The sequence below is a fragment of the Megachile rotundata genome, chromosome 1, assembly GCF_050947335.1.
Source record: "Megachile rotundata isolate GNS110a chromosome 1, iyMegRotu1, whole genome shotgun sequence".
In the NCBI taxonomy this organism is placed as follows: domain Eukaryota; kingdom Metazoa; phylum Arthropoda; class Insecta; order Hymenoptera; family Megachilidae; genus Megachile; species Megachile rotundata.
The window spans coordinates 11,280,807-11,304,587 of NC_134983.1; the positions used below are offsets into that span (position 1 = coordinate 11,280,807).

Here is a 23,781-nt window from a genome sequence, read left to right on the forward strand (position 1 = left end):
AACTGTTAAGTCTTTCTATATTTTATTCATCCAGTGTACATCTTCAAATCATTTTGACCATAAATTCATTTAGATAAGTACATATTTGTAACTCTTCTCAGATTTTTACAATACAATAAATCATTAATACTTCATCAATTATCATACTGTTTTCTTCAAAACAGAGAGTTTAATGCAGCTTTAAGATTAGATATAATAAAAGTGAAATGTCAACAAAACAAATTACTATAAACATCACATTATTTTTCACAAAAGAACATAAACAGATTTTGTAGTATTTGCTTTAGCTAAAATTTTGAGTTCTTTGAATTTTTCGATTTAGTTGATAATTTCATAAAATCGCAGACATCTATTTTGACACAGCCTGTATAACATTTTCGCTCTCACCTAACCAGTCACGAGTAACCCATTGTTCTCGCCTTCAGCACGCTTCTACGGTAAAATTTAACGACCGTTTGTGATTCTAATGTATATCATTCATTCTTCGAAAGTTCGTTTTGTCATACCGACGCAATTACACGAAAACGACGCGTTCTCGATTGAATCCTGTACAATTGCACAGCAACGATAAAAGCTCGACAGGCTCGTTTCAACGTTTAATATTCATTGTTACACGTAACCGTATTACGTCGTCTCGCGTACAGTCTCTACCTCTTTGTGATCATCGTCATTATTGCCATTATCGTTTTCAATGCGAATACGCAGGTACAAATATGTACTACAAGTTTCACGATGTACACCCTAAGGTAGGCTCTTGTGAAACATGGTATGTCTGCTAATCGGTACATGTATACACATATGCCGTTTCCAGCAACCATAATCGAGATATCACAAGTCTGGGAACGTCTGCTTCGAGCCTGGATTGATAAACAGCGGTGTTTAACGCTATACTGATAACGTCAGATTAGGTCGAGACACCGGTATCTGATGTCCTACATGTTAACCTTCTTTCTCCACACATTTTATAGAATTTTGGAGTCTCATGGACGAATTTGTAATAAAAAGAGGGAACGGAGTTGCGAAACATCCTGGTTCAATTCACTTAGAATTACATGAGACTAAATAAAATTTATGTTCACATAAACTATCTCTTAGGTAAAAACGTTTGTAACATTTCCTGTTTTAAACTTGGTTTATATAATTTGGATGTATATATGAATCGAAATAGAGCACAATAAAATTTTTTACTTATAAATTATTCTTAAACCAGAATGTTAAACTTTCAAGCATAAGTGGCCCATATATGTATAGGGTTTTTAACTTCAAATTTCAAGTACTTTGGACCATTAAGTCTGAGACATAAGTCAAACATGCTTCTTTTCCCACATACCTGGACTTATCCAAACACGCGGAATGTTGAGTACGTTTTTTAGTATTTTTCAACGTTTCGTAACTGTTCGAGTAAAAAGAAGCAGAAAAGAAGCAGATCAAAGTTTGACTGATTACCATACTTTCACCTATTACGTATGCATAGTATTATAGCATAAGAGAAGGTAAAAGATGTACCCAACGATAATAAATTGCTGTTATACGAACAAGAACGAACAAAATTATTTTTATAGAATTGATGAAGAATTTCAGCAGGTCATTATAGCACAAGGAATTAATAAAAATGTTGTACGTTTCAATTTCCTCGCGACATTTTTCCGAAACGCGGTGTAAATTAACGTTAACCTTGCTCGTTCGCGTTAACCTTGTTCAGTTTACTCGAATCGAGCGTGCTGTTCGCCCACGTAGTTGACAGGAGCTGTGAAAGTGATGTCATAGGCATTGGCGTAACTAGCATTTTTATCTCGAATGAAACAAATTTCCTAGCGATACTAACACTGTTAATGCCCTCTAACTTTGGAAAATTTTGAGATTTAGTTATTTTTGGAAATATAGGAATCGAGAAAAAATAGAAATTTGAAAAATTGAAATATTGACAGGTTGAAGAACTGAAAATTTGAAAAAATAGAAGAATTGGAGAAATGACAAGTGAAAACATTGAAGAATTGAAAAATTGATAAATGGAAGAATTGACGAATTGAAAAATTGGAAATAAAGAAGAATTGAAGATATGGCAATTGAAAAATTTTGGGGAATTGAACAATTGAAAAATTGGAAGATGAAAAAGTTGAAGAACTGAAATAGCGACAGATGAAATGATTGAAGAATTGACAAATGAGAATATTGAAGAATTGAATAACTGACAAATAAGAGAATTGAAGAATTGAATAATTGACAAATGAAAGAATTGAAGGGTTGAATAATTGACAAATGAAAGAATAGACGAATTGAAAAATTGAAGAAATGGAAGAATTGAAAATTAGGAGTGTCAGTACTTAAAACAATCAAAACTAGGAAATGGAATTATGAACTTACAATTCTGAAGATTTGGTAATTTAAAAATGTAGGAATTTGAAATTTTCGAAATAATTTAATTGGAGTATATGTAAATTCAATTTGGAAATAAGGAAATTTAATAATTTTGGAGTACGAAGATTTAAAAACCCATAGACTCCAAACCACAAGAATTTAGATTTAAAATCTTATCCCAAAAATATCTAAATTTGTAATATAAGGTATCTAACCTCATACCTCACGCAACATACGGAAGACGAATTTTAGGGGTTAAATCGTGTCTAACAGTACCTAACTACGCCACTGGTCACAGGTAAGTACATAAGTACATACATCCACTACATGCCGACCATGAGGCTCCGCATCGAATAAGATTTCAAAATCGTTCAAGCTGGTGTCCCTTTTCATCCCTGACAGATAACAACAAACCATTCCGATCGAAGTCAATGACCACACCTGTAGCGTTTGGCAACGCTGTGGGTGTGGACTGCACACGTATACATGGTGGACGTACACGCACACGAAGAAGATGAAAAGAAAGCGAAACTACTCAAAATCTGTAACCAATCACGGGACCAAGGAAATGAAGATGTCCAGGAGAAACCCGTTCCATTGACACCGAGCCTACTCTGTCCCTTCGATATTTTCCGGATCATTGAGCACCATTGCCGGATACGTCATCCTACGTTTCGCTCGTGTCGAGCGTGCACGCCGCCCTCGTGCTTCCAGGATATTCAAAGCGAACCCAATCCCGTACCGATTACGATATTAATCGATTCGATCACCTATCTCGTTATTTTCATCGAGAACGTCATCGAACGAAAAAGACTGACATTCGAAGTCAGCGAAATGTCATGCAGTTTGAAAAACCGAAAGTACTCGATCGGTCATATGACGAAACGAAACGCGCGTTATTACGAATCGCAAAAGCGAGTTTAAAAGTAAGATTTCCAGGTATTTTATCGCACAGGAGTACTCACCGGGATGATGGTCCGTGGTTGTCTCTCTCGCTCCGGCTCCGGCTGGGTTGACGATTTCGCCGAATCCACGAGATACCTCGGACAAGAACTGTCACACAAGCGTCACACACTGTGTCAACCACGCCGAGCACGACCGTATAATCGCGATCAAAGTACCGTTGATGAAAAAAAGTTAACCGGCGCGGCTCACCACGGTCACACTCGTGTTAAAAACGCGTTTCTGGAGTGCTGCGCGATACGATATCGATGGGCCTCGGGCCGCCATGCACTGACTGTCCAGACCGAGACCGCCTGTCTCGCGCATGTCTTCATCGAACGCGCGCGCATCTCCCGTTTCGAACGACCTACGGAATGCCGGGAAATCGACGCTGGCTCCGCTTCTCGGAAATTTCTACAGACTGTTTACCGAACTGTGCCAGCGGTGGTACTGAAGGATGAACTGAAATCACCGCTTAGATATTTACAGTCGAAAAGTCACGTTCCATTGTATAAAGCCGAGCTACCTGAGGGGCGGGTTTAGCGACGTGACTTTTGAAAACTTGTTATGACCTACTTAATAAAATTTTGCGAACGTCTATGATTTCGAGCTGCGGTCGAACTGAGTTTAATTTTGCAAATCATTTTAAGCATAGGATTCGAAAAGAATTTTTAGGGGTTGAAGAATGCTTTTAATGTCATTTCCTATTTTACCTATATGACGTACAAGAATACAATTGGAGATTTAAATTTTTTTTTATTAGAATACACTTCAGATCCAAAACGGACCTATATGTGTTGTCTTTATTAAATACAAATATAAATTCTTTATATTATATTATATTATATTTATATTTATTTAACTTTTTTTGCGTATAGATACGTGTTACCCCTAATTTACGACAGCCATTTTCAATATCAATATCGATAATAAAATTTTTGCAAGTGCTATCTTTTACCAACAAGCAGTCTTAATTTACATTTCATGTTTCGGAAAGATCATTACAAACTAAGTTAGAATGTAACTTCGAACTAGAATGTTCGTAATTAGAATTTAGAAATTTACATTCATAAGAGAAGTTTTGCGGTAATTAATACGTGAAAGACATATAATAGACAATAGTTAAATATGAAATAATTAATTTAAAAAGTCGAAATCATTTTGAAAGCTTCATTGTTAAATTTACATTTTCTGGCGCGCGATTTGAAAACAGTAAGTATTGCCATCTATCGGTAAAATGGATCGTAATATATTTTCCCATTTGGCGGTAAAAATTAATAGAACTAAATCCTGAATATAAACTTAACATTTACTGACTTTCTCATCGTGATAGCACTATTAGAATATTATGAAATTCAGTAGTATTGCCTTTTGAAGCAATTTGGTAATATTATTGTCTATTAACCCGAAGAAATCAATATTGGTCGAAGTTGTTCAAAAACGGCGAGGACGGTGTCATCTGGTTCGAAATAGCAGAATTAATGAGAACTTGCCACTTTCTTCAAAATTTGCGATTTTTATGCATTTCTACATAGTGTAGAATGTTCCATCACTTCAACAGGATTGGAACAGTTACTTAATGTGTTGAAAGTATTAAAAAAAGAATGAAATGTATATCATTGTCCGGAGCCAAAAATGCTTAACCATTCAGCGGTAAAAAGGAGAAACTAATAAAACTATATTTAAAATTCATAACTTTAATAACTATTGACTTCCTCAATATTATGCTAGAATACCATAAAAATAGTAATAGAATATTTTCAGAATATTTTGCAACTGGTAATAAGTTAGAAAAATGTGATTATGCAGAAATTGTATTCAGAAGGTCCAGGTCTTAGCTTTCACCACTAGATGGCAGAGTACTTCGATGCCCATAAAAAAGTTTTTTTAATTGCAATGTCATATGTCCACCTTTATCGTACCCTTAAAGTAATTCAATTTCCACAAAACAAGAGCTTTATTTTACAAAAAAAAATTTATTTTCGAATAGTTCTCTCTCCAATCGCAAAATGGCGCTAGCTGTCTTTAGACAGCACGATGGAAAATATACATTTCAAAGTATATTGAATGAAGCTTTCAAAAAGCTTTCAACTTTTTAAATTAATTATTGTGCAATAATCTGTTGTACCTCGTTTACATATTATATCACTCCGTTACTTTCATTATAAATATACATTTCAATGCAAAATTCCATTATAAAGAACGTTATGTTCTGATGTAGTTCCTAAAACCATTCTTCCGCAACGTAAAGTGTACAGTAAATATTTATACTTAAAATAATATTTGTATAGTTTACTTTCAAATATAAGCATATACTTGTGAGAATTTTATTAGTAATCGATTTCGAAAATGTCTATCGTAAATTAGGCGCAATGCATAAATGTTATTGCAAGTATTACATCCCTCGGATGCCATATTGTCCCGGAAAACAAGATCAGTACTTGATCGTACACACAAGTATAAATTATATTTCCACATGATTTTCGATGAATTGTAAAAGCACCGTTTCAACACTATTATTATCATCGTTCTCTATGATTAAAATATATTAGGGATTAATGTTCATGATTTTGAAATAAAGACCATGTTATCCTCGAACATGGTATTTTGGACGGTACCAAATGACCCGGCAAAAACGTCGCCGAAATTTGGGTTTCGGCCGAATGTTTGACTCGTTTTTTCTAATTCGCTAACGATTTCGAGCTTCAGGAGACGCGCGATTACGAGTTTAAGGTAGCCGACAGTGGAACAACGTCGGCGGCGGCGAGCTCCACTCCTCGTAAAATTATCCGTAATAAAATCGTGATTTACGCCCGTGTTCCTGGAAAGCGGATCGCTCGAAACGTTTCACTATCCTAGCTGGTTCCCTGTTTTATCTGTGTCTGTTCGGACCAGGATAGAGGCAACACGAGGTCGACAACGGCAACGAGAACCGATGTTCTGAAACACACTTTGACCTTTCCGTGGTTCGCGTTATTTTCCGACGGTTCTGAAACCGGCCATGCCCGCCAAGTCGTGGACTTTCTTCTTTTGTTCGGGATAATTGTTTGTACTCTGGTGCCTCGGGTTCCTTTGGCTTCGTGTCTGACACACTGTTGCTCCGAGCGGTTGCTTTCTATCGTGATACATTGTCGGTAATCGGCTGGGAACATGTACGAAAATAATTCCAAATCGGTATCGGTAAAATCCCACGAAACGCGGAATCCTGCGATTATGTTAATGTCGCGAAAAATTGTGGAGAATGTCTTTTCCGGAAATTTATGTTACTACCCTAATAGTTAAGCCTAACAAGTCGATTAGAATCCTAAGACTTCTAAAAATTTCGGTTTTCTTCATCTTAAACAATACCTTAAAAATAAAATTGGTTCCAATATTTTATCCACCTGAAACTTGTATAGTATTCTAGAAACTTAATTATCTACAAAAGATTTCTCAAAAAATTTAAGTGTTTGCAAATGCGTGATAGTGCGTTTACTCGATGGTATTCATTCGGTTGAAAGTTTTGGTGACACGTTCATATTTTCCCGCGTAGGGATCGTATCCCAAAGGGAAAAGAATTAGGAATTTTTTGAACTGCTTCCAATAGATAGGAAGAAGATGAAGAAGAGGATACTCCCTGATGGAGGATGTAAACGCTCGAGGGTCGCGTATAACGTAAACGCAAAGTAGAACACACGACTCCCATAAGTCGTAAAAGGAACCTATAAAATTGTACCCCGTGCCCACGGCGACCAGTCAGCCGGCAATTTCATATATTTACGTCAATCTTCTCCAGTTATGAAACAACATAGGTGAAGGTAATGTATGGTCCACGGTTACGAAAACGGTAACCTTGAAAAGAAATTATTTACTTATCAAAATCGCTTGGAAAGATGCAACTCCCTTGTTGAAACATGAATTTTCATCGTCCATCTTTGATTTTCTTCTTCTTTGCTTATCGTACATTTTAAATAGCTTTATATTTCCAATCTTGTAATAATAATTATGTAAAATATTTATGGGCGATGATGGTTTTGTAACTTTCAGCTATATTTAACACGAGAACCTCTTTGGAATTCACAGACTTAAATTTATGAATTTTCAAATCGTAGAATTTAAAAATATACAAGTTCTCAAATGTAGACATTGGAAAGGACCAAATTCTAAATAATTTAAATTCAAAATCTTTCTATGTTAAATGATCCCAAAATATTAAACGATCTCTGTCTGGAGAATAAAATAAAATTAAATTTCGTGGAATAAAATGTTTCAGTTGTACTTTTTACCGAATCTGGAATAAAGTGTCAGTTAAATAATTAATTGCTTCAAAACGCTATTATTATAAGACAGATATTATCTTCGTTTTCGAAAATCATTCACGAAGGCAACAGACCAAAACACAACCCGAAAGTAGCAATTTGTTATTTTAACAAAAAAATGACGAATGTCTGAGATGAACATCGGAGATATTGTATTAATGGTTATTAAATTTTTTTTCTTACTCCCGGAGTTATTGCTGTAGAAGAAAAAAAGTTTGCACGAGCGTGCACGGTGGTCTGCATGCATATTTGAATTCTCATGGCGATTCCGAAGATGATATTCGTGCGGTGGGTTCGTTTTACCCGTTGTGGTTGCATAAATTCGAGTGTCCTCACGCAGAAATGAATCCTTTTCCACGTAATAACATACTTATGTAATAACATACTTAGTACCCGTGCTCAAAGGAATTATGTGTAATGGCCGAAAATGCAATTTGCGGAAGTGTAATACGGCTAACATAGATTAAATTCTGGGCTTAATATAGCAACAGCGACCTTGTATTTCGGTGTCACAGATTTCGGTACACGTGCAATAAACGGTGCGGAAATTACATCGTTAATAAATGTTCCTTTTTTAACAAGATTTACACCGTTGCGAATCATAAATATTTATTATTACTTTTATATGCATAATCAAATAATGTATTCACAATGCAATTATTTCTGTCATATTTTACAAAGAAATTATAATTTTATAATTCTGGATGAATTAATAAATTCTAACATGTTCGACGTAAAGAATATAAATTTTAAGTTTGCAAATTTTAGAATTTGAAGGCTAGAAGATTATGTTTGTCAAAATATTGGAGCAAGTTTGAAATTAATATAAGACTCGCAGATTGTATCTATAGAAGAAAAATTGAACTTATAAGTCCCCAGTAATTTCAAATACTCATTTCGAGTCTGACATAATAGCACTCGTTTCCACGTACATCATCCATAGCATCCGAAGGAAGCAATTGGAAGTTTCAAGAACAAACGCGTTTCGTGTAAGCAGCAGACCGTCCAATTACCCATAATTTCTCTCAATTCAAAAACGTAGTCCGCCAACGGCAACAATTAAACCGATTTCATTCAATCTGCTTCGGAATAATTGAAAGACGGTGCCGATTTCCGTGCGGTTCCCACGCTGTTGCGGCGTTTACTTTGTTGTTCGACAGCACGGAATTATGCTAATTTAATTTATGCCACGATTCACACATACAACGTGTACACACGATGGTTTCTCAGTATTTGATCAATAATTTTCGTCCGTCTTCTTCTGGCGACAATGACAGACACCGTCTTGTCTTCGTCCTCGGTTCTGGCAGCCGGCTTCTCCCGTTTCTTTTCAACGCTTTCTCCTTAGCTACTTCGATCGCCTGCCACTGGATACATCGTATTAATTGGCCGATCGAGCATCTCTAATTTATGAGAGTCCGTAGCACGTGCGCCCACCCAGGCTTAAGGATATTTTTCAAGTAGGACACCAGAATACGATCTTCGTTCCGCCGATAGATCGCCGATAAAATCGCGGTGTTCTTGAAAACCGACCTCTAACCCTATTTCCAAAACTCTATGCTAATGCTCCACTGACTCGGACCTCTTTTGTTTTACTCTTTGTTGTAGACTCATTCTAGGTTTTCATGGAACATTATTTTAACTTGATACATACTTTATCGAGTTATCAAATAAAACTAGTTGTACATATACCTATTATTTACTTTAATAAAATATGATAGACAATAATAAAATGTGATATTTCGACAAGAGCAACAAAATTTTGTAACATAACATGTTAAGCTTAAAACCAAACATTTTGGTTGGTAGTTCTGCACCATCAAATTATAAAATAAGGATGATAAGAATTTTATATTTTGCATCAAAAATTCTGTCATAATAAATAAAGTAGACGAAAAATAGTGGGTAAAGGACATTCAGCGATTTCACCCTTTTCCAATCCATCGACCACGCAATCAAGTACCGTGTTCGACGAATTCTTTGCATAAGTGAGCAGGTTAATGAGAAGGATGCTACGATTCGATCGATTTGTCCCAAGAAGACGGCGATTAATACCTCAAGATGGTGAAGTAGTTGACGGGGAATCAGGGAAGTATCCGTGGAACCGTGGTTTCGTTCGAGCGGAATGTCTCGCTTAAAGAGGATGTATGGGATTAAGATAATAGTCCCGAGAGGGAAGGAACTCGGAAGGTGAAGGAGGCGAAGGCAAAAACGAGCGATATGATGTGGGTCAAAGTCTTTGGGACTGGGTCGTAGCGTTTCTGCTCCTTCTTCCTCGGGAATCAGGCGTCCCTCGCGAGCTTCTTCGGGGTCGTCGACGAGAGTGCCAGCTTGATTTCAATTCCCGAAACGTCGACATCTCGATACAACCGCCCGGCATTTTGCCGACAGAATTTCGAACGATTACCGCAATTACCGTTTCCACGAAAGGGAAAAATCTAACGAGGTGAAAAGGTCGAAGGGGATTTAGAGCGATCGGAGAAACGAGACAAGTAACTTGATTACTGCAAGCGTGGATCTTGTGACGTAATTATACTTCTCTTCATCGTAGACTTTAAATTTGCACTCCAAGATACTTTTGGTAGTAATTTTATTTGGTAGCAATTATCTGGTTGAAGAGTTTGTTTAATTCTTATGTAGTAAAAATTATTTCAAATTGTTATATTAAATCAAATAGTGTGTGTGATGTTTTTGTTGAGGGAAAGTAATTTTTTACTGAAATTGAAATCGTATTTAATATTTGAACAGAATGTTTACCCCAACAAAATTAAATCAAAAGTTTTATTTCGAGAATCTGCAGAAAATTCTGAAGCTACAAACAACTCTTCCATAATAAAATAATTGCCCAAAATATTTACTACTATGACTTATTTCGATACAGGTAAACAGAGAATAAATCAGAAGTCAAGTAAATCGTAGCAAACTCATAAAAATCACTTGAATCTGGAGCCGTTGGTGTCCAGGAAGGAAATGAAATCCCTTGGCTGTGTGACAGATTCATTACAGGCGGAAATCGCGAAAGAGGAAAAGAGAAAAGAAAGACGATAGAGTGTTGTTGGGCGATGACCGATGATCTGTGGGGTAGGTCCTCGTCTCTTCTTCATTTTTCACCCTCACGTATTACTAAGCATCTCTCTAGCGCACCCCAGCCTCTTAATAAGATAACACCATAAGAACGATAAAGCTGGTGGCTGTTGGTGAGCGCTGTTTTATCGCAATATTTGGATCTTAATCTTTCTGTGTTTCTTTCCGGCTGGCAAGCGATATAGAAGGGAAAGCTTTATCGGGGAACAATCTGGTTGATCACATAGGGTGATATTGGTAGACAGTAATCGATATAAATAGGGTATACGGAGCAAACATAATGAAAGTTTGAAGAATGATCTGAAATCTGATTTTTTACTGGTCGTATTACCAACTTTGATATTAGCACATATTTTTTTTAAGTTTTATCCCAAACTTTGTAATTATGTTCTTAGGTGAAATCTACGAAAACTCAATGAATTTTATGCATACACTGTGACATACAAAATATATGTATATATTATTATGTTATTCATATATTTATTTTATTACCTACAGTTATAACTTTCAAATATATCTTATGTATTTACCCTTGATGACCGCTTTCCCATCAGATTAATAAGTAGACAAATCTAAATAACAACCTTAATAACAACTTAATTGTAATCAACAATCTTCTACTTGCTAGAATTTAGTTATAAGCATACAAGCAAATTAATTGAATCGAAAATTACTTCATTTACGAAGGAGTCCTTTGCGCGCCCTTTAATTGTTCGACCAAAGCTGTAGCAAACTACTTCATCTCTCTAATTGTTCCAAATTAAAAGAAGAGATTGCTTCATCCCCTATCATCGGCATCCGCGCGACGACGTTTAACGAAATCAGGATTAATCAAACCGACCCGAGGGCGATCTAGCAAATCGTTACCGTTACGATCAGATAGTCTCCGGCTAAGTCCTGCAACATAACAAAAATTGTAATAGCAATGGGGAGAAAGGTCGGCTCATTATCTCACACTCGCGACACCATAAGCTCCGAACAGATAGGAGCGACACGAATTTACATACTGACGAAAGTTGCCCAGCCGGTTTCCAATTATCAGCGCGGAGAATGGAAATGGCATAGCAGCCGCGTTTCCCGTAGCCACCAAATTTCACTTTCCACCCTCTACACCCATGAACCACCACCGCCATGGTAGCTAGCAAGCCACCACGTGCTGTTCTATCCTATCTTCCAACGCTATAAATTAATACTAATCTCGGAGACCGTTGTGCAGGCCTCCTCGGCTATAGGGTGGGATGCAGGGGTGGTCGGCGGGGTCGTTTTGGATTTATTGCGATTCGAGTAACTTTGTACGACGTTATCGCGCGGCCGTTCCCGAAACCGCACTTGCTACTGACCTCTTCAAGTTACACCGAAACGCTGCGAGTTCTGAAACCGGTAAAATTATTGCGAAAATCGCTGTGCGACCTGCCGTCCACTGGATGAGAATTGTTGGGGTGGATTCGTGACGTTGCTAAATGGAGACAGTTGTAACAACTGTTATTAACACTGTCATGGTGAATATGGATGTAGAGATACATAATATTGTATTGTAACGTGAATTCGTTCGGTTAACACCGTGTCATAATTTGTCGTTTGAATTGCAATTCATTCACGATTCACATATGATAAATCTTGTTCACATTTTTAAATTTACTCGAGGACTAAGTTTGATAAATTGCATAGTCAAGGATTGCTAACTAAAAATTAAAATCTAAAAAGTAATTTAGTAATAATATCACGATCTTAGCTTTTAAAATACACCGGAGAATCCTCAGTTAAGTTTACAATATGCAATAGTATACACATATACAACATTTTAATGCAAAAACAAATCAATATTATAATAAATAATTTTGTGAATATCTTTAAAACCGAGATGTGTCCTTATAATTATCCAATATTATAATGACGATAAGATTTCGTACTCGAATAATGTCATGTAACAATATGTCACATTATAATACCATATTCCACAATATTTACTCTCCCTGAAAGGTAGCATTAATTCCACCGTTCACGGCTACCGCTGTGTCAGAAATATCAAGCAACATCTGTTTCGCGAGACGGCACAAAGTTGAACAGTAGGGAAAGAGAAGCGACAAAGTGGAGACGAGTGTTCAGCAGAAGGCAACACTTTCGTCGTCCGTTTATATTCACGTTTTACGAGCACCACTTCAGACCGCTTGCGAGCACTCGACACCTAGTCCAGCTTCTGAAACTGATCCACTCGCTAATAAACCTTGGCCTTGATACACTTGAAAACGTGTCTCGTCCACAAGTAGCGGTTTCCGGATGCTGAGCGGGCCACGAATCGGTCGGCCAGCTACGATTTTTCTTTGTTCTTCCTCCACTGGGCGTGGCTGCCTTCGATTTTCACCCCTTTCCACCCATCCACCAAGGAAACTCGCCATTTATTCATTAAAGGCACGAACGCTCGTGAGAATCGACGAAGAACCTCGATTTTCAATTCTCCACTCGTGATGACCCGTTTTTCCATCCTCTATTTCGCTGCCTCTGCTTGCTTCCTAAATTAAATTCCTCTTTGAACTCGGTAAATGATTGAGAAATTTTATCGCAAATTTCAATACAGTTATTTTTGGATCGTGTACGGAGTCGTGCTAACGAGAGGAACACATGCCTGTTAATCGATAGATTGCGATTATTATAAATGATTGTGCTTTGAGTTAACACGCTGCTGACATGGAGAGGAAAGGGTTCGTCTCTTGTTGATTTTTTTATCGGGAACTTGTCAAATTTAGGAATTCGGTTTGGGTTTGACATGTGAGATTTTAGGACCCCAAGATTTCGGGATTGGAGAAGGGTTTAAAATTTCACAATTCAAGAATTAGGATATTTTGAGACCTGATTATTTCGAGATCTACAAATCTAGAGATTCGAGAAATTTAAGGATGTGGATATTTAGAAACTTAGATGGGAAACTAGTTTTAGTTTGCGAAATATGCTAAAAATATTCCTGTGAATAACGATCCACGTTCTAAAATAGCTAGCACAGCAATAGATGATCAGTGATGATTAAGTAAAGACCTTGACCAATAATAATTCTCCTTGCACACGCGAAACTAGAACTTTTATTACACGCATAAAATTTGTAATCGAATTTCTCCATAAAAACGGCAAAACCTATTGATCAAGTTAATATGTAGTGAAGGCCATCCTTTGGAACAATTTTTTTCTAAAAATGTACCTTACTATCGTAATATGTAATATCATTCTCACTTGTTAGAATGTAGGTAATACAGCAATGATGGCACTTGAACATAGATTTCTACAGATAAAGCAGTAAACACTGATCCATTAATTTTATATACTCATGTTTCGCGCGCGTGCTAAATTGCTTTTCTGTTCAGAAGTAGTATCTTTACTGCATCATCTGAAAGAGACAGTTATTTTGTGCAAATAAGATTTGATTTTTTGTACAACAAAAATTGAGAGTTACAAGTAATAAGGATATTGTATATTTTTATAGATCCTAATTTTGTAGTGTGTTGGTAGAGTAGCATTTGATGATAATTCTGTGAAAGATTGAAAACGTTTCAACGAAGTTGGCGATTGTATCGTTTCAGTTTCCTATGGGAGAGTTTCTCGAAAGTTGAGCACCGCTGCAGCATGTCTAATGTAAGAGGAGGAGATCGGAGGTGAGAGTGAACGTGCGTAGCTGAAGGGGCAGCTCGGCAAGCCGGACTTCGAGGTCCTCCTTCGAGCCTCCATCCCCGTATCCCTCCGCCACCTCCTCGTAGTCGTTTCCCTCCTGCTCCTCCTCCTCCTCTCTGTGTTCACCCCGCGTTTCCATCCCTTTTTCTCTCAGCCACGACCCCCAGGAACGAAGCAGGGCTGGCTTCACGACGAGCTTGGAGATGGTGGAGGTGAAGGAGATGGCTGGAGGTGGCCGAGGAGGGTGGAAAGGCTCAAGGGGATGGGTTAGGTCTGAGCCTAGATCAATACTCGCATCTCTGCCGGCTGGACCAGGCCGGACATTGCGTTCCGAAGCTCACCTTCTAGCCGATATCAACCCTCCTACACCATCCCTTTCCCTCTTGTTGCCACCCTCGCTCCCTTCGCCTGCTCCACCTCTTTCCTACTCCTTTCAACCCCTCTTCCGCGACCTCTTGGCTGGCCAACTCGGCTAGCATCGCCACCCTCTCCTCCTCTTATCCCCATTTGCATTCGCTTGTCTGGAGGCGAAGGTTTTTCGGTAGAAGGATTTTTTTTCTACCCTTCGTCGACGTGCTGGACTCGTCTCCGCGTTGTTTATTTTTTCGGGGGTGGTACCACGTTTGTTCCGGGACTGACACGTTCTTTTCGTTTTTTCCTCTGTCGCCTCCTCTGCCCGCTCTCTGACGTGTTCTGCTCCTTGTCAACCGATTGCTGATTGCTTCAGCTCAAAATCGTTCATCGATATGAATTCTCCAGTCGAGAATATTTTCGTACGGTTCCTCGCTATATTTAATCCTAGTTATATTCAATCGCTGTCGAGATTTTTTTCGGTTACAAGTGCCAGAGAGATACCACGAGTTTTGACAGATTGATTAGAGTATATGTTTCAGACGATGAAAGGTGCCAGGAGAGGAAAAAAACATGTATTCCGGTTGGTTGACCGCAACAAACCCACGAGAATAACGATTATGACTTCCGTGCAAGAAACACCGTGTAAACGGCACGGGAACAATTCAATCCAACAACCCTGACCACCCCCTTATGCTTATCGTCCCCTTCGGTGGATGCGCCACCGCGTAGAAATGCCTGTGTTCGCGTATGGCAATAAAAATATCACGAGACCCATTATCTTAATTGGGATGATATTAAATTATTTGGTTCATCAGTCATTTTACGTTCCATTGCTTTCTTTTCTTTTTTATTCTATAAATTAATTGGAACGGTGTATTTGGTTTATTACTCACTCCGTCACTGTTGTTTGCTCTCTATTTTTTAAATTAATTAGGGCGATGTAAAATTATTCGGTCATTTTATATCCCATCTGTTTCTTTTTATTTTTCAAATTTATATATTTAAAGATAAATTGTAGATTATACTGTAGAAAATGATTTATAGATTTTGTAGCATGTTTTTTTATGGTCGGCTTTGAACAATGTTCATCGAAGTTTAAGGCGTTTAAGCTTAAGAAATAATGTTTTTATTCGATTAATTCAAGCATCCACTCGGTACTGTGCGTGCGAAAATGTAGGAAACGACTAGCTGTACGTACTAATTTACAATTCATCCTTTGTTTCGAGGAACAATAAGGGTGGCGATGACAAGGGTAACGAGGGAGTTGTGATTTCAGCAAGAAAAATGGAAGCGTTCGTACACTCTGTTAACTTTTGTTTTCTTAAAATAAGAGGTTAAAATGACGTAGCGATTAGCGATGTTTTTGCGCAGTTAAGATATAAATTACTTTCGTTATAATAAATAGTCTTTTTAAGTTTTTCTAATTCTTTATATTATGGGAGCATGATTTTTATACAAATCTTATTCTCAATATTTACAAAAGCTGAGATATAAATTCGATTTTATAATTAAAATCAAAGTTATAACTCAAGATTGTTTGTTTATAGCTTAAGCGTCACTTTTCGAGTACACAATGGAAAAGTCAAGTAAAATTGTCGACTGTCAGACAAACTAAACATCTAAAAATTTAAATTTCCTAATAAATTCTCGCCAAAAAATTTATGGCTCAAAATTTAGTCCTTAAATATAAAGTTGAAATAAAATTATTTCAATAAAAGTTTCTCAGGAAATTTCAAAAAGTATACACTGATTATCTGGTACGACAAATCGAATTATTATCAAGATTCTAATATTTTTCTGAAAGCATTAAAAAAGAGATTTGCAAATATTTTTTGCCAGCTGTAAAATGATAATTCTACCTCACATTTCAATCTCAATCTCCCAATGTAAAGTTCAAATAAAATTGAAAGGTTCCAATAACTGATTGTTGGCTACGAAGATAATTCTATATACTCAAGATTCCAATTTAAACCCTGCAACATAAAGTTTAAATTGAAATTTCCGAAACAGTTCAATAACTGAAATTACCGATAACTTTCTAAAAATTTCAGTAACGATCTTTCAAATTATATTAAAAAATTCCTATTTGTCCAAAAACTCTAAAACCATAGTGTACGATAAAATCCAAATTGAGATGTTTCATTATAATTTAAAAGAAATAACACGATACTAACGCGTAACTTTCGACAAACTAGGAGTATAATCTTCTCGTACCTCAGAGTTAGTTTCCCTTTTCCTTCTTTTAATTTGAACTTTCTCGGAGCGGAAGTGTTTTTGTGGTGTTCCGAAAACGTTTACAGGATCCTTTAGAGACGGAAACCGAAAGAGAACCACTGTGCACTGGTCAATTTCCCCTTAGTTTCGTCTCGCGCGGGAAGGATGGACGCTCTCCACCCCGAATACGTTTCTCTACGTGGCCGTAAACGAGCACGCCGAGAAAGAGAAACGTGCTCGCACACCCTGTATTTACAAATACACATAGCAGAGCACACGCATCCGTAGCACACGTAAAGGAACGCCGAGAAAATTCAAACGGTCGGTTCATTTGCATGCTCGTCTTTTTCCGATCCCTCGGAACCTCCCTCCTTTCGAATTCAACCAACGACGCGTTACTATGATAACCGGGAAAGGAATTTTCTTTTGTCTCCCAACACGCGACCAACATCTTGTCCACTTTCTTTCGATTCACCAATTTGTATCTACCCGATATTTCATTTTCTTTATTTTTGTGTTATTCTTAAACCAAACTTAATTTATCATGAAACATTATGATTGGAAATCTGAGAGTCGAACAAACTCCACTTTTTTCTTCTTACTGTTCAATCGATTTTTATACTGGAAACCTGCTATCTTTTTCTGCCGTTTTTTAAGCGAAGAAAATGAACTTGGTATTGGAGGTACGGAAATTAAGTTGGTGTAAGTAAAAGATATGGGAAACTGCAACTAAAATGATTTTATGGTAAGAATATGTTGGATCTTATGAAATTATTCATAAGAATGATCATACAGTATTGACAGATAAAATTGATAGATAAAATATTTGAATAACAGTTTGAAATTAATAAATAAAATTTGTACATGATTATTAAAATAAACAATGGGGTTGAACATATAACATCACTTATAGCTCTCATTTGGGTAAATTTAATAAATAAAATAACAACAAATGGTCCACCTACCCCAAATTTAAAATCTCCACCATCATGCACCACATTTAAATTTTAATACGAAAATGTTCAACAATTTTAACTAAATTCGTCGATTAATTTACCATGCAATCACCGAGTAATAACTAAACTTATTATTAATAACGCGAGTTAGGGAACTAAAATTGAATCGATTGTATCGCGACTAATTGCAATTAAAATGTCGCGCGTCTATCTTAACAATCTCCGTATATTCCGAGAAACGAACAATTAAAAACGTACGGTTAAAAATTAAAGAAGGGAGAATAATGTATGCGCATATCTTGTTCGTAGATCTGCAGTTTGCCGAAGGGAATTAATTTAACATCGAAACTGCAGCGATTCCTGGTTGGCTGTTGATGTAACTCGAAGATCGAACTCCCGACTTCAATTTACGATTCATCTCGATTCGAGCGAGGGTGGCCCACGGCTTTCGATCTCCATTGAATTTGATCCGGTCGCGATCTTAATTATCATTCTACTCGGATCCGTTTTGTCTCACGTAGACGATACTCCACGAGAGAGTTTCTGCGTGGTTCCTTAAAGGAGACCCACCTTCAAGCTTCTCGTGGAGCCTTTGTTTTTCTTGGACCTCTAATAGGGTCGCCTTCCTTCGCAACCTCTATCTATCGCGTCCTCTTTTTTCCTCGAGGATCCGCCTTCATTCCGGAATTCCAGGGACCACTGCTGAAAGAGTCCTCTCGCTTTCATCCCCCTTATCTACGATATATTTTTTCGACAACTTTTATAACGATTGAAAATATTCTTCTTTGTATGCACGGTCAACTACTTTTTTTTGTGGCAGATTGTGTTTGTCGCGGAAGGAAAACCTTTTAACAGAGATCGTGCACTTGTAACATAGACTGCTGGTTTTAGGTTAATTTAGTTTATTAGTTGTTACTCGAGAAGAGCTACTCAAATGTTTTTAGTTTGAGGTTATACTGAAGGTTGAGTTTGAAATTTGAGGTTATGTTTAAGATTCAATTTTAAATTTGAGGTTATAATATTTCTTGTTTACAATTACATTCAAAATTAAACCAGAATTAATGTTTAAAAAAGCGAATCAAAGAATTTCTACTTAACAGTTCAAATTAATTAGTGAAACAAGGAAATAATCAATTTCTCAAGTTCATCGACAAAATCGTATTATTTCTGAACAAAAGAAAAAGCAATTGTAATACAATTTCAGCAAATCCCACAGAAACAGAAGTATTTATTTTTTTTAAAATAAGAGAGAATATGAGAAGAACAGTGAAAAGAAGATTCCGAATTCTTTCACCACTAGCACCATGACTGTACCAGAATTATGGTGCTATTGTCAGGCAACCGTGAAATCATGGCATTATTAATCTCGGCTTCTCAGAGCAGAAGCAAAAAGAATGAAACTGGGCCGATCATCGATACGTGCGTTTCCACGCCGCTTGGAAATGTAATTATTTAACGTGGCCCTCAATTATCGGGTAACGCGATGTGTGTACACTGTAAAAATTACGTTACAAACCACCGGACCAGGTAACCACGTATTAGAGGGCCGATTGCTGATCGAGTTATCCAATTAGCCCGCAGCCGAAATTATCCGTGGACAGTTCACGGAACGACGATTGCTTGTAACCCCTCAGCAACGAGAGTTTCGAACAAAAGACGGTAGAACTAATCACGTTATTTAAACAACTTAATGTTAAATTAATAGAAATACTGTATTAAATACTATACGAATTGTACTTTACGAATAATTAATAGTTATATGTTGTACTATCTTAGATATAATTTTAGTGAAATTATCTGAAGGTAAGTAGGTAAATTAAGGTAAATATGTAAATTGCTGAAATGTGTTTTACGAGATGCTTGTAAATAATATTTTCGTCTCAAATATACAAATTCTCAAACTTCCAAATCATTGAATTCTTAAATTGTTTACTCTCAGAATTTCGACAATACAAAATTTTCGATATTTACAAAATTACAAGTATATTACAAAAGTACCAATATGTTCCTTAAATTAAACCTTCAACGTTGAGATTTAATTTTGCACACTCTCCACACAATTTTAACTTGATTTCTATAGTCAAGAAATAGTAAAATGAATCCCACGGTATTACAATTAAAACTAACAAAACGCACCTTCCTCTGACTGTTTTTGTCAACATAAAAAAGAAACGATCGAAGGAACAGCTGAAACAACACGATTACAATAGAAAGAGGTTCGCATGTCTGGTATCAGAGTAGTAATTGCATGTTGGTTCAATGGTATAATTTCTTGATCAACGACTGCAAACGCGGAGAACGGAAACGAACAGAGCGAAGAGATCGCTATTTCCATGTGCGAGTTCTCGACCGGTCGGATTGGCTGGCGTGTTGAAAATAATTAATACAGGATGAGGGAAATCGGCAGAAAAAGGGCGGAAATACCGGTACTGTTAATAATAGTATTTTGCATGTTAAGCTGGCTCGAGGTCTCGCTGAAAATTAACGCCGAGACGCCTCGAAGCCCTTAACGCATGCAAACTTAATTACATGCGATCTCTCGCGATTCCGTCTCGTTCGTGATACGTGCAAATTTAATTAACCGCTTGTTCCGCAATATTTAGTCTTCCTCTGTGCCGGCTGAAGGTGCGTAACAGAGATTAATGGCGGATTAACGGACGCCTTTGAACCGTTGCGTTCCTTTAGTTACAGTCTAAAGATCTTTCGAAAGAGACATACTCTGCCATTACAAATTGCAGTAAAGAACATCTCAAGTTCTGTAATTCCATGTAATTTTAGCTGCTTTTAGTTCAAATTATTTTCAAACTTACTGCCACGGAATAAACAAATTGCAAACTTCATTTCTGCATTTCTGGTACACAAAGGGCTTTCAGAAATACTAGGTGAACTTTAGAATTTCTGAATCTGGGAACTTGACGAGAACGAGTTTGTAATTTTACAACTCTTCTCAACAGTTGGGACTTTGAAGATTTTTCAAAAGTAATTTTTGAAGATTTAGATATTTGGGATATTGGAACTTTGGAATTTTGAAGCTTTGTCAGCTTGGAACACTTTGCGGATTTGAAATAACAATAAAAAATTCCAATGCAAAATGTATTATTTATATGACTGACTTCCCTGATTCGTAGATATTTAAACTCCTAAACAGTTCAATTTAAAATTCCCAAACTAACACTAAAAACTTCCAATTCCGAAACCAACTGTAACTGTAAATTCTAATCAATTGTGACAGAAATATAACAAGTATTAAATTTTATGAATTGAAAGACGAAGTAATCGAGGTAACACTAACGAAGGTGTTCGAATAACGGTAGTCTGTTACGAGAAAAATGTGTCAAATTGAGACGAGCGAGGGTGAAAAAGCGGTGGTTGGCCACCACTGTTCACTTTCTCCGTGTAGGAGGGCACAGGCAAAGCAAGAGAGAAGCCATGGTGGTAAAGGGAAGAGAAATAGAGAGGGAGAACCCTTTGGCATCTCACCCCTTCGGCTACCCGTCAAGCCAGTCTCACTCTCGCTCTCGATTCGCTCTCACTCGTGTCCTCCGCAGCCCTCTTCATCTCTCACACCCTGCAGCCCCACCCCCATCGTATTCGCGTCTTCTCCCTCCTGGCAAGTGAGAGTGGACCTTGGTCCAGCGCTGAATCGACCCTCTTTGCGTCCACCATCCCCTTCTGCTCCCCCCATCAACCCTCCACGATTCCAATGATCCAGCCTTCCTTCTTCAACCATCTTCCACCCCCTCGTCGCCACGTTTCTCGGGCTTTTCTCTGGTCTCTGCACGTCGCCGCACCCTAATCCCCCATCTCGAAGATACGTCTACCCTCGAACCATCGTATCGATTGGGGAGAGCCACGACAGAGAGCGCCACTGAGCCGTGCCCTTACAATTTTACCAAAAATCAACATAATTTTGTCCCTTGCGGGGTACATCGATTCTGAACGCTCGATCGGGGGATGTTCATGGAGATACTAAGGGTTTTAGGATATTCGGTAAAAAACGTTGCACAGGAAGTTCTAGCAGATTTTGAAAATTGTTTCACATGTGTCGATTCTTGAACTTAGTTGTTTGAGCCTCGAGTGAAGTACTGCAACTAGAAGATTAGAGAGTGAAAGCTGTAGTAGTATAACTAAAACTATTTGGAATGTGGATCTGTAATCTGAACTTGGCGAGAAAGTGCTGCAAGTTGATGTAGATTTTAATACATGGCTACTATGAATAAGACTGGGAACTACTACAAAATCTCTTCCGAAAATGGAGCATTTGTATTTTATTGTAAATAAAATATTTTTCAAATATCACTATTTTTCTATAAAATCAAAGCTCCGTATATCTTATAAGAAAAAGTTCGAATAGACATTCAAGCATTGCATACAAAGAACCAGTGGATCCTCAAAGTATTTGTGACAAGTAACACAAAAAGATTTCGGTAGTAAATAAGCTATATATCTCAAAAAAATCTTTGAACAGCGAAAGACACAATGTTTAAGAAACACGATGCCGCTTCGAGGAATAAAAGTTAAGAAATCTCCGAAGGAAACTAATTTTTTAATAAATTTAAGAAGCTCGTAAAACGTAGTATAATATACGATTTTCTATTTTCGATTTTAATGAAAGAAGATAAGATTAATGAACGCGTAAAGTTGATTGTGAACGAAGTCGATCGAGCGGTTACGTAGATATTCGATTATCTTCTAACGATTCCGAGTTAGCTACAAAGTAGTCAAGTTTCTTCATGGCCGACAAGAAAGTCCGATCCGTTCCTCCATTAATATTTCAGGCCCAATAACGCTGGATTTTACAGCCAGCTACAGCTTCCGACACCGATTTTATGATCGATCCGACCTGACACTCGTTCGAAATCCGATAAAATTCACTTCGATCTGCCTTCATCAGATAGCGATCGTAAAAAAAGCAATTAGCGTTGAACGTGTTTAATTGCCTCGTAAAATTTATCGGACATTCTACCGCTTTTTAGCATTCTTCCGTTTTCGGATATTTTATTTGTTGTTTCTGTGTTTGGAGGGAATGATTGTGAACTGGGGAGATGATTAGTGTATTTGAATTTGGTTATATTGCTGAGGATGGGACTGTAGGAATAATAGTATTATGTAATGTAGAAAGAGGAATTTATATGTTGGATTTGGAAGTTTTGAGATTCAATGTTCTTACACTTGTTCAATTTGGGGATTAGTAAAGTTTTCGATTTGGGTGAGTTAATTTCTACATTCCTCAATTTTTCAATTTCTCAATTTCTCAATTTCTCAATTTCTCAACTTCTCAATTTATAAATTCCTCAATTTTGCAGTTTGTAAATTTCCAAATTTCCAAATTTCCAAATTTCCAAACTTCCAAACTTCCAAATTTCCAAATTTTCCAATTTCTTAATTTTCCAATTTCTCAATTTTTAAATTTCTAAATATGTAAATATTCAAATTTCAAAATTTGAGAGTTTAGAATTCTGAAAATATCAAAATATTTAAATTTGTATTCGTCTGCTTGGTATAAGTGGAACTAATGCAAAGATCTTGGAACTCTCACAAATTTCATAATAATGCGAAAGCAACAACAAAGAAATTTTTCCAAATGAATTTCTACTTCTCAGTTATTAAGAGAAAAAATTCTATAACATTGTAGCTTTATATTATACAAGAACAACGCGAAAAATTTTAATTAAAAATGTCAAGAAATGTTTTAAACACCTTTAGTAGTACTTCAATCTACACTTCATTTATGTTTATTAAAATACACAAATTTCATTATACAATATATTGTATATTTCAGTATATTAACTTATTATATTTGCACCAAATGCAGTAAAGAATTAATATAAATACAAATTATCCAGATAGTTTCAACAGAAATTATCAGGTTCTATGTAGAAGCAAGTAGTAGTGACATAGTTCAGTCTGACTATTAC

The 23,781-nt window shown here is 36.9% G+C and overlaps 1 protein-coding gene across 1 annotated transcript in view; it reads right to left on the minus strand.

The window, feature by feature from the left end:
• The window catches only part of LOC100877198 (uncharacterized), a 187,821-nt gene extending 184,216 nt beyond the window's left edge, over positions 1-3,605 (minus strand). The window contains exon 1 of the mRNA XM_012280697.2: positions 3,324-3,605. The gene's annotated coding sequence lies outside the window, so the exon portion shown is untranslated. The remainder of the gene's footprint in view (positions 1-3,323) is intronic.
• Between the last annotated feature and the right edge of the window lie 20,176 nt (positions 3,606-23,781).